General features: G+C 44.3%; 1 long non-coding RNA gene across 1 annotated transcript in view; it reads left to right on the top strand.

The window, feature by feature from the left end:
- LOC112545227 (uncharacterized) overlaps positions 1-12239 on the top strand; it is a 115436-nt gene that overhangs the window by 2389 nt on the left and 100808 nt on the right. The window contains exon 2 of the long non-coding RNA XR_012904176.2: positions 6864-6973. This is a non-coding gene — a long non-coding RNA (uncharacterized LOC112545227). The remainder of the gene's footprint in view (positions 1-6863; positions 6974-12239) is intronic.

Here is a 12239-nt window from a genome sequence, read left to right as displayed (position 1 = left end):
CATTATTTTCATACTAGTATTTAAAACAAACAATGAAATCAAAAGAGAACTTTCTGCTTATGATACAGTTTTCAATCTTACAGTTGTTGAATATGCAGAAGCAAATAATAATTGTGCTACTGCTAGTGATTTCTGTGGCTATGAGAAACAGGTAAGAGAAAGGCAAAAAAAGGCCAGGAAGCAAGATATAATGTGCTTCATTTCCTGGGCTGGAGAAAGATAGCAAAGATTGGGTTGTTGAAAGTTGACAAAATGAATACCTACTCACTAGAACTGGAATTTGTCTGTGTGCTCTGGAAATGTTGAAAGACAACAAATACAAGCCAGTGAAGTCATCAATATTTGTCACAACTGTGGGTTGGTGTACTTGCTTGATGAAACATCATAGTCTTGGTCTTCGTCAGCGAGCAAAGATTTCCCTAAAGCTGCTGAAAGACTTTGAAGAAAAAATTGAATCTTTCCAAAGGTTTATTATAAAACATCAAAAGGAATATGCATTTGAGCTGTCACAAATAGGAAATATGGATGAGCAACTGATGACATTTGATTTCCTAAGCAACAGAACAGTAACTAGTGTTGGTGAAAAGACAATCTTAATTAAAACTGCTGACCATGAGAGAATCCATTTTACAGTGATTTTTATCACATTTAGCCAATGGATCAAAGCTCTCTCCTGTTACTTTTTTAAAGGAAAAACCTTGCCTAAAACCCCAGTTTCCATTGGGTGTCATTGTATGCACATATGAAAAAAGATGGCAGAAAGTGGGACTATTGAATGGCTGGAAAAAGTGTGGCAGAAGAGACCAGGAGCTTCTTAAGAAATCTTGTATGCTTGTTTGGAACATATTCAGGCACACAAGACAGACGAGGTGAAGCATGTGGAGAAAGTGAAAAGTAATTTGCCTGTAATACCCGGAGGCCTAACTTCTGTCTGCAACTGCTTGATGTCTGCCTGAACAAACCCATTAATGACAGGCTACACAAAATGTGGTCCGTCTGGATGTTCTTAGACATGGTGAAGTTGACAAAAGTTTTGAAATCCCACAATCAAATGGTCAAAGACGCATGGGAGTCCATTCCCTTGGAAATGATGAAAGAATCATTCTGGAAATTCTGTATTTAGAAGATGTCACCATATTTGCTGATGACATGATGGAGACTGGTAAAGTGTCTAAGGACAACACTGACTTTTGCGATGATGCAGATGCAGCTATGACTGAAGCTGAGTTTAATGAACTGTTTGGTGAATTGGAGACTGATTTGGACTTTGAAGTATTTTAAGACTTTTAAAATAAATGCATTAAAATGATGAGACTTTAAAACATGCACTGTAATTTTGAAGGTATGTGAATATATATTCAGTATTACAGGTTTTTGTTGGATTACATTACAATAAAGTTAGTAAAACTTTTGCTTTTTTTCTTGTGATTCCAACTTTTAAACAACAGCAGGGTCAGCAAGCTTCAGTTCCCACCCCAATAGGATAAGCCACTGGCGTGTCAGGACATAATGTACTTGGACCATCCACAGGCACAGAGCCCCTCTGCTCCCAGTGGCTGCGGTTCACCATTCCCAGCCAGAGGGAGCTGTGGGAAGCTGTACAGGCCGAGAGATGTGCTGGCTGTCACTTCCCATTGACCACGAATAGTGAACTGCAGCCACTGAGAGATGGGGGAGAGGAACTCTGTGCCTGCAGATGATCCATGTACACTAGATGTCTTGGCACGCCAGCGGCTTACTATGACTGGCTGAAAACTGAAGTTTGCCAACACTTAGTCTATAATGACAATGTAGACCCATTGAAAAGCCAAATCTTGGTCTTTGATGCATTACTTCTTTTTTTTAAACCAAAAAACTTCTGCTTATGAATGAGTATATACAGCAGTTTTCTTTCTTTTGCCATTTTGTCCAAGCCCATGTAAGCCAGATGGCTTAGTCCTGTGTTCGGGCCAATCAATAAACCTCCGATAGCCTGACCCTGCGTACAGGGCAGGGAAAGCAAACAAGCGCCATTCAACAGTGTAGGTAGGCCCAGGCCTTGGTGCAGGGTGGGGCAGGTAAATAAACAGAAGTTAACTTGCAGGAGAGGGGGAGACTGCCAGCCAGGGTATGGGGTACCAGGGGGGGACGCAGGCCCTCCTTACTCCACTGTGTCCCAGCCCAGGGCCCTGGCAGTGGCAGGACTGTCTGCCACTGGGGTCAGCAGGGATCCAGCCTGCTGACTCACTTGACTATAGTGAAATCAGCCTGACAGTCATTGGCTTCCTCTAGGCCACTTCCAAACTCCGCCTTAGAGTATACCTGGTGTCACAGCAGGTTCTCCGGTTCATTGGGGTCTGGACCCTCAAGCACAGCCATCAGGGTTTCCTCGTCAGTCTGGGGGCCCAGTGGGCCAGGTCTCAGTCTCTGTGGAGCCCGCAGCAGCCTCCCAATTCGGGGCCTCAGGGTAGGCCTCTGCTTCAGGCAGCTGGAGCTCCCCTTAGCTCCTGGCCTGGGTTTTTATACAGCTTGCCCTGAGCCCTTGGCTTCCAGGGAGTTAAAGGGGTAGGGCCAGGCTCAGCCCACCAGAGTGCAGAGAGAGGTTCTTACCCTTCTGGGTCAGTGAGCGGCCACCTCAGCTCACTACAGCCCCCTGTAATTGCTTGTCTCCATAGAAGGATCTTACTCTCCATTTTGACTGCCTCAGACACTTTGATATATTGACTGAAAGAAGTAACCAGTTGTTTGACTACACACTGACAGAATACATCTCTCTATGCACACCCTATACTATTGTAATCATGTTTTCAAGGACCTTACAAGGCATATTTTGTACCAAATCATTTGCTGAGTAGTATTGTCCTGATGATAACTTAAAATACAATGTTGCTACACATTACCGTGTGTTCCCAACCCCACAGTCCCACCCAATGAAACTGGCAAACAAAGGAATGTATGCTCTACTTAATTTGCATTTAAGCAGTAAAGATTAATCAAGGAGGAAGGTAGTGTGCTTGTCAAATGAGTGATGTTCCTTTGAACATGGCACTCTTCAATCTGGTCAGTATCTGTTATTCGAGAAATATTGCTTCATAGAATCCACTGTATTAGCTTTGAAGCACAATTATTCTTTTGCAAGAGTAAAGTGATTTAAGCCCTTTTGACAATGCTCTGCACATTTTTAATGGCTCTGTAGAGGTGGTTAGGAAATCTTCAGAAAATTTCTTCTTTCTTTGGAGTGCCTATAGTAATTTCATGTCTTCAGGGAGATGGCATTTAAGGGATGAGTGTTCCTACATAGATGAGGGATTGAAGGTTGAGTGGTGGCCTTTCGGTTCCATGCTAATTACCTTGCTTGTGAGCAGGGACATTTTATTTTAAAGCACTGATTCTGCTCTGCTGGAGAATGTCGGCTTATGTTTATCTTCCATCATTGCATCTAATGCAAGAGAGAGTCAATGAGACACAGCAGAAATAGAAGGGATTGAGAGAAGCAAGAAATATTAGATATGGAAATACTTCAGTCTGAAGAATTTGAAATGACTATCTCATGGAAAAGATGAAGGGAAGACGATAGAGGAATACAAAATGAGCAACTTGAGTATCCTTGTGATCAAAAACAAGCGACTTTCTAGATTGACTGAAGGTCACATCAAATTTAATAGTATATCGATTATATTCTTACATAGCACATACTTAACACGCTGCACTCACTACCAGTAGGTAATATTGATGCAAATAGCTTAGTAAGATTAAAAAAGGGATTAGACACTTACTAATAATGAGAACAGCAACATTAAATCATTCTTCTAGAGAAAGTCAATTAGCCAACTGGACCATCGAAAAAAATTGCCCTCTGGCAGCAGGTTATATGACAATTGTAGTAATGCAATAATCCAGGAGGCTTATTGTATCTTCTGAAGTACCTAATACTGGCTGCTGTCAGAGATGGGATACTGGAATAGATGAACCTCTGCTTTGATTTGGTGTGGCTCTTGCTATGTTTCCATTTCCATAATGCACTAATATTTAATGCTAGCATAAAATTCTATTTGACCTCTTCCCACGAGCAACAAGTAGATATAAAATCAGAACAGAATAAACTTGTCAAATACAAAGTACTAATCTAAATTTTAAAAGTTCTAAATCCAAGTTCTTCTAGAGCCTCATTCCTGCATGTCTAGAGCAAGGGGAGATTAGGCCTTTTGAAATAGGCTATATTAACAGTTTGTGTTACTTGTCTAGACACATGAAAATGAAATATAAAACATACATTTTCTCCATTCATCTTTTAGATTTTGACATGTAGATATATACCAAAAATAGAACCCATTGCACACACAATTTTGTGAGATGTGAGTCTCCAGGGTTTCTCTTTAAAGGCCCCCAACTCATCACTCCAGCTAAAAAGGGCTTAACATGCCTCTTAAAAATTGTTAATGGTGCATCTCCTGGGTCAGGAGGGTGGTTCAAGATCCCAGGGCAAGGTTTTCCCTGCATTCTGGAACTAAATATGCTGTCTTTGTGGCACTTCTATCCCCTGTCAAACCAAAGAGTAAAAGACTAAGTTTAAACAATCCTCCCAGTCTATTGGGCTGGCCCTATAGCTGGTCTTCTAGTTAAATTTTCCTGAGATGGACTGAAACATGAAAGTTAGCTTCTCAAGTTTAACTAGAGAACTTTGTTTTATTTCAGCATGCACTGTTGAGAACTGTAGCATCTGTATTTCACTTATAACAACAATGCCTAATGTTTTACTACAGACGTGCTAGGTCAGCTGCCTTTTTTTGCTTTCCTGCTCCCAATATTCTATGTATTGCTGCTGGTTTGTTACATTAGCAGGTAGCTTGTATGTGTTAGAATGTAGTTAAGCTAGCAAGCAAGATGTTTCAACAAGAAAAAAAATCTTGATTTCAAAAGCTTCAGCACACTGACTTGGACTGAGTGAACTTATGCATCATGCACTGGAAGATCAAATCAATAGATTCCCAAGGGTGCGCTACACTGTGCAATCACTAACACAACTTGTAAAAATCTCCGACTAAACAGAAAATATCTTCATGCCAACCTCACTCCAGTGAGACACAAAATATTTGGTTCATTTTAGCAACAAGTTCATTGAGGTACAGGTTTATTCTGTAAATGAAGCAAAGATATAGCCAAGATCTGCCTAGATTCATAGGTAGTCTAGGTTGTGGCTTGATCCAACTCCAAGTAAAATCAATGGAAAGACTCGTAAGTGGAGCTTTATGATATAGCTCATTCCCTGGATTAGCCTGAATCTCTGGCATCTCCATAGTGCATAGAGAAATGGTCGATTCAGGTATTCATTGACTTGATGTATAGAAATATGAAGGAGAGGGGTCATAGCCAATGATGTAGTTCAGACTTCTGTAAAGTAAAACTGCCCTTCTTCACAATTAGATACTATGTTTTAATAAACAACCTTTTATCCTTGAGTCTCATTAATAAATAAAATCTAGGGGACTTCGCTGAAAACATGTGGTGGATATTTTTGTTTTTAATTTCTGCTATTCCCTTTGCTGGAGTTTCTCATGAATAAATAACAACATTATTATCAAGTTACTGATTTTTCCGTGTTCAGTATTTTTGGTGTAATTTAGTCCATGTTTTTGTTACAAATTTGCAAGTAGGATTCGACAGCATTGACTCCACCCAAGGCATAGATTGATCTGAGCTTGCTATTTTCCTATGTTACTTCCATGTCACATGAAGAGAGCAAAGTGTCTGAGGAAGTGTCTTTTCAATAATCTTGGCAGCTTTAATTGCCACGTAGTTATTTTCAGCATTTCTTAAATTGGAAATCTAAGATGCAGTCTAGTTGGCAATCTAGCCTGATGTCTAAATAGAGAAGCCCCAAATTAGAAAAGGATTAAGATCTGAAGTTATGGAAGTATATTAGTTTAAGGGAACTTCAAAACTTGCAGTTCTATAAGCTGGAATGGAACCAGCTTATAGGGTGAAATCCTGAACATGGAACAAGTCCTACATCAAAGAGCTCTTGACTCAAAAATCCCAGGACTGAGGGAATGGAATCCTCTTCTCCAAACTGCATTAGTGGCCTTGGAGGAGCTCTGACTGCTGCTATTGAGCATGGAGAAAAATGGTGGGTGGTGTTCAATGATTATTCCTCTGGTTGGATATAGGATCAATGGACAAACAGTGTTCACCTACATAGTTGCTATGCACTATCACTTTCCAAGTTACACTCAGTCACACCCCTGCCACAGTTTAGCAGAGCCGGCCCAAGCTACGGGCTGACCGGGCTTCTGCCCAGGGTGCCCCATTGTAGGGGGTGCCGCGCGGGACTGCTGGACTGGGTGAGGGCAGGGCTGCGCATGTGCCGGTACCCTGGGGGGGGGCATGCATGCACCAGGCATCTGGGGCGGGGGGAGGGAGCACCTGGCGCGCACGAATGGCTTGGGCTGGCCCTGCAGTTTAGCCAGCATGTTTCCCTTTCTGTGAATCTGAGTTAGCACTCAAAAGATGGGGTGGGGAATAAGGAAAAAAATCTAGAAAGCATTCCATACAAACTTGTAATGAATACCCTTCCTTTTTGAAATATACAGCATGAAGTTTTCAATACTTCTAAAATTTAACAAAATATCTTTACCACTTTTTGATTAGCTCCTAGTAAATACAGTACCTAGACGCAACTTATGAGCAGAAAAAGATGGTAATATCTCATATAATTTTATATAGTGGGTGAGTAACCAAATGAACTCATCAAAGGAGGCATTTTTCTGTTTGGGCATGCCATTATTATAATTAACACCACTTTTAAGTCTTGAACTTCTCTGTTATAAAAGAATATACTTTAACTATATCTAATGGCTTACAATTTTTTTGGTTTTCATTTACAGACCCTTATATTTGAAATGGAGGTTCAAACCCATAGGCATTGTTGGACATAGTCTGCAGACCTCTGGGATCCATGGATCACCAACTGAAAATCACTGTTCTATAACAAGGGGTCAGTGACATTTTTTTCATTCCCTTAGTCTAATGGGATTCTGTATTGATAATCATGCAGTGTTTGAATGCTACACTGTGCATGCAGCACTTTGCCTGGCCAACATTTGACTTTAAAACAGTTTGCACTAGGTGGGGGAGGAGGGAAATATTAAGTGTTATTTCTATAACTACCATTTTGAGTTCTCACTTTTAGAAAGATAGTCCCTTGATTGCTGTAAAGTTGATAAGGGGAACTCACAGCAGAGGCATTAGCTGAAATGTATTTAAATGGAGTTTCTTTGAATTTGTGTACCTTTCAGAAACATATTTTTAAATAGCGTGTCTCTTTTCTTTGACTGTGAGGGATTGTGGGTTGGATACCTGCCAAAAACGGGAATCAGACAAATGTCATCTGGACTAACTATTTTCCGTTTTTATTTGTATGTGGCTGTAGCAGGCTGGCAATCAGAGTACCCGTCATCTGGCCAAGTGTGTTTGCTGTACTGCCTCTTTAAAACCCTTTTGGCTACTCAGTCCTCTGGCTGAGTCACACTCCTGTGAGATACTCAAAACCCTTCCAGAGTGCACACCTAACAGGGGCCCATCTCAGTACCCTCTGCTGGTGTCCCCCTCAGCCTCTTTCCCCGCTCAGAGAGAGTGGCATTTCCAGGGCTTCCCCTCCTGAAGGCAACATCCTCAGTCAGCCAGGTAGTCTGCTCACCTCAAGCTCTGCTCCCACACTGAGGCTACGTCTAGACTGGCATGATTTTCTGGAAATGCTTTTAACAGAAAAGTTTTCCATTAAAAGCATTTTCGGAAAAGAGCATCTAGATTGGCACGGATGCTTTTCCGCAAAAAGAAAAGCGTCCGTGCCAATCTACACGCGCTTTTCTGCAAAAAAGCCCCGATCGCGATTTTTGTGATTGGGGCTTTTTTGCGGAAAACAAATCTGAGCTGTCTACACTGGCCCTTTTGCGCAAAAGGACTTTTGCCCAAACGGGAGCAGCATAGTATTTCCGCAAAAACACTGACAATCTTACATGAGATTGTCAGTGCTTTTGCGGAAATTCAAGCGGCCAGTGTAGACGGCTGGCAAATTTTTCCGGAAAAGCGGCTGATTTTCTGGAAAAACTGACCAGTCTAGAAACAGCCTGAGGGTGTGTCTACACAGCAGGGCTTAGCTCAATTTGCGTAGCTTATTTCAAGGTAAGTCAATTGCATAGCTTATTTCGAAATAGCTGATTTTGACATTCGGAGCGTCTACACAGCACTTATTTTTAAATAGAACACTCTTCCTCCAACTTCCCTTACTCCTCCTACAATGAGGGTTACAGGAGTCAGAGTAAGAAGTCCTCCAACTTGACAGTATTTTGAAATAACTGCTTGCTGTGTAGACGCGGACTAAGTAATTTCGAAATAACGCTAGTTATTTCAAAATAATGGTGCTGTATAGACGTACCCTGACTCCTGCTGAGCTTTGCAGCTCCTTTTGTAGGCCTCCTGATTGGCCAGTTTCTCTAAAGCCTCTCTATCCTCTTGGAGGACTTGTCTATGGCTGTTTCTGGGCTTGTCACACGGACTCGCTATGCTGCTTGTCATTAAATCCAATTTGTTTTTGACAATTGAGGACAATCTCTAAGGGTTTGTCTAGATTACGCTGTTTTTTCAAAAAAACTTCACCTGCATCTAGACTACAGCTGCGTTCTTTCAACAGTAAATTAAAAGAACGCAGCAGTTTTGTTGACAGCGGTAAGCCTCGTTTTACAAGAAATAATGCCTTTTTCGACAGAGAGCTGTCAAAAAAAGGCGTTTGTGGATGCGGGGTGGGTTTTTTTGTTTGTTTGTTTGTTTTTTGAAAAAACAGACCTCCAGGAAAAAGCCCTAGTGAACACTCCATCTGCAGGAAAAACCTCTATTATTCCTGTCTGTAGCCATGTCTTAAAGGCACAGACACCATTGTGTCAGGAAGGCAGCCAGAGGAAGCCTTTGACCACACAGCTCTCCCTGCCTGTCTGCCAAAGAAGCATGGCACAAGCCCAAGACACCTGTGGCCCCCAAGGACCTTCCAGGGAGCCATCCCACGAGGCTTCTAGGGGCACCAAGAGGCGAGCACCAGCCTGGTCAGGGCCAGAGGCCCTGACACTTTTAGAACTTTGGGGAGAGGAGGAATCGCTGCAGGCTCTGCATTACTGATGCTGGAATGCAGACACTTACGCCCACACGACTGAGGGGCTGGCCAAAAAAGGACACCACCCCAGAACCTTGGACCAGGTGTGGGCCAAGGTAAAGGAATTGAGGCAGGACTATGCCAGGGTCTGCGAGCGCAGCTCCACCTTGTGGGAAGCGCTTCACCACTGTGCGTATTTCCAGGAGAAATTCCTACCTTTACCTCAGGCTGCAGGCAGGAACATTTTTCCCACAGCAAAACTTTGCTGTTGGGGACATGGAGATGCCAATGTGCATTGTGGCTGATGCAGCGTACACCCTCATGCTCTGGCTCATGAAGCCATACACTGGGCATGCTCACATTCAGATGGCCAGTGTATGGCTTCATGAGCCAGTTTCGCTGTGGGAAGAATGTTCTGAAGAGCCAAGCATCATGTGCCTGGCCTGACCACCCCACACAAATGTCAGTGAATTGTCCACGGTGGTGAAGCAGGGCCTGCAGCAACATGGAGAAGTAGCCTTTTCTGTAGATATACTGGGCTGATCGATGGGGCGGTGAGTTCCATCGAGCGCTCCTCCACAGTTTGGGGATCCCAGCCCAGCAAAGCTGGCCATGATGGTGTCCAGGTCTCCAAGGAGAACAATCCTGTTTAGCAGCTCTGAGTTGATGGCCCTCACCAACTGCAGAAATAGACACATACAAACACACAGAATAGGGGTATGTCTACACTACAGCACTAATTCGAACTAACTTAATTTGAATTAGTTAATTTGAACTAAGCTAATTCAAATTAGCGTTTTGCTAATTCGAAATAGCACGTCCGCATTGAGTGGACCCTGAACCGAAGTTAGGGTGGCCAGAAGCAGTGCTGGCAGGGTATCAGGTTAGGACTTAGAATGTGGAGCTGCTGCCTCAGGCTAGCCGAGGGCTGTGCTTAAAGGGACCCGACCCCCACCCCGGACAGACAGTTCTCAGGGTTCCCCACTTTCTTGTCTAACTTGGTGAGGGACAGCAAAGCAGTCCTGTCTTGGAGTGCCCTGAGTGCCCACACTCGGCACATCACAGCACTCGGCTATCAGCCCGGCTTCACTTGCCACGGGCTGCCATCTGGGGGGGGTCTATCAGGGGGCTGTCAGAATTCAGGAGGCCCTGCAGGAGAGCTTCCACCCTGAAGAGCCCACAGAGCCACCCCAGTCCTTCCCATCGGGGGCTCGTGCACCATTCCTCCCTCACCTTCTTCCACTTACCCTCCCTAATCCCCTTTCCTGATGTAAAAAATAAAGGACACGTGTGTTCAAAAATAGAAACTCTCTTTATTTAACAAAACTGTGTGTGGGGGGGATTAACCTCTGGGGAGACTGGGAAAAGGAGGTGGGAGCGGGGAAGAGAGAGGGTGGGAAAGGGGAGGGTGAAACCTGGGAGGAGGGAGCTGGAAGGGGGAAGCCAGGGGAAGGAGGAGGGGAAGTATAAAACTATGATACGCCATATCTTCAGTACAGCGTACAGACATGGTCTCCTCACCTTGGAAAGGGTTCAGAAAAGGGCAACTAAAATGATTAGGGGTTTGGAACAGGTCCCATATGAAGAGAGGCTAAAGAGACTGGGACTTTTCAGCTTAGAAAAGAGGAGACGGGGGGATATGATAGAGGTCTATAAAATCATGAGTGGTGTGGAGAGGGTGCATTGTGGAAGAAAACATTATCCTCACTCTGCATTTGTAAGCAACAAGTAGCCAGAGGCAGTTTTATTACAAGCTGCAGCAAGGGAAAAACTGGTTCGGATGGGGGGGGGGGAAGCCCTCCCTCCGAGGCAGATCTTCGAATACAAGTAATTATGAAGCAGTTTATATACTGTCCATTAGATATAATAACAATAACAATTAGTCTCCTTCCCATTACAAACACCAATGGCTAACAGTTATTTTAGTTCCACCCAGATGCTCCTTATCTCAAGGTCCCTGCCAGAGTCAGCATTCTATCCTTATCTCCGTATGGAGGCGAGAGGCGAAGGCAGCATCTAATTACAGATCTCGCATTGTCAGGCCACATACTTAGCCTGATTCTTGCTCTCTTGTTAACAAGACCAAGATGGCTGCACACAAATTCCCTTATTCCCTTTTCCTGCCTCCACAGCATAGTCAACCTGTGGAACTCCTTGCCACAGGAGGCTGTGAAGGCTAGAACTATAACAGAGTTTAACGAGAAGTTAGATAAATTCATGGAGGTTGGGTCCATGGTGTGCTATTAGCCAGGGGGTAGGAATGGTGTCCCTGGCCTCCATTTGTGGAAGGCTGGAGATGGATGGCACGAGACAAATTGCTTGGTCATTGTCTTTGGTCCATCCCCTCTGGGGTACCTGGTGCTGGCCGCTGTCAGCAGACAGGCTACTGGGCTAGATGGACCTTTGGTCTGACCCAGTACGGCCATTCTTATGTTCTAAGCTCAGGGTCGGGGGTCTCACTGGACCACCTTGATTTTCATGCAGACCTGCTCTTGGGTTCGCATGTGACCTTTGGTGGCCAGGCTGGCAGCTATCCTGCCCTAGATGGCCGCTTTCCTGTGCCTAGTGCGGAGATTGTGGACGTTGGAGGCCTCCCCCCAAACCTCAAAGAGGTCCATGATCTCTGCACTAGACCAGGCGGGAGCCCACCTCTCGTGGCCCCGGGTAGGCTCCTGTGAGCTTCCAGCCTGGTCCTGGGAAGAGGCGGAGGGCTGGGTGGCAGCGGGTGACTGGCTCATGCTGTGCCAGGTACAGGGCCTGCTGGCTGGGTGCTGGCAGGCTTGCAACTGGCACAAGCACTGTAGCCAGCCCGTGGCCCTTTAAGAGGTCCGGGGCTGGGAGGGGGGCAATAGAGTTTCCCTGGCTGTGCCCAGAGTGGCCACCAGGGAAAGCTGGGAAGGGCTAGCCTCCCACTAGTTCGAATTAAGTGGCTACACAGCCCTTAATTCGAACTACTTAATTCGAACTAGGCGTTAGTCCTTGTAGAATGAGGTTTACCTAGTTCGAATTAAACGCTCAGCTAGTTCGAATTAAGTTCGAACTAGCAGTTTGCATGTGTAGTGCCTATCAAAGTTAATTCGAACTAACGGCTGTTAGTTTGAATTAACTTTGTAGTGTA

The sequence above is a fragment of the Pelodiscus sinensis genome, chromosome 4, assembly GCF_052426305.1.
Source record: "Pelodiscus sinensis isolate ZL-2025 chromosome 4, ASM5242630v1, whole genome shotgun sequence".
Lineage (NCBI taxonomy): Eukaryota > Metazoa > Chordata > Testudines > Trionychidae > Pelodiscus > Pelodiscus sinensis.
This window is presented reverse-complemented; position numbering and strand designations above follow the sequence as displayed.